This window comes from Canis lupus, chromosome 4 (assembly GCF_048164855.1).
Source record: "Canis lupus baileyi chromosome 4, mCanLup2.hap1, whole genome shotgun sequence".
NCBI classification, from domain to species: domain Eukaryota; kingdom Metazoa; phylum Chordata; class Mammalia; order Carnivora; family Canidae; genus Canis; species Canis lupus.
Genome location: NC_132841.1, coordinates 7,941,796 through 7,942,048, shown reverse-complemented (window position 1 = coordinate 7,942,048; position 253 = coordinate 7,941,796).

Here is a 253-nt window from a genome sequence, read left to right as displayed (position 1 = left end):
TATATACTGACGCCTTTCCCACCTTAAAAACAAACCAAACCCACCACCACCGCCACCACCATGACCACCACCTCTCACAACTCAATGTCTGCCTACAGGAACTACTTGCCCTCTTATCAACCATTGTTCCCACACTCTTTATAGGGGGCTTCGGAGCTCTCTCCACTATTTTGCCTCTCTGTTCAATCTCAGCACAATCTGTTCCTCTTTTGTTAATGAAACTTTTTTTTTTTTTTTAATCAAGTCAATGATG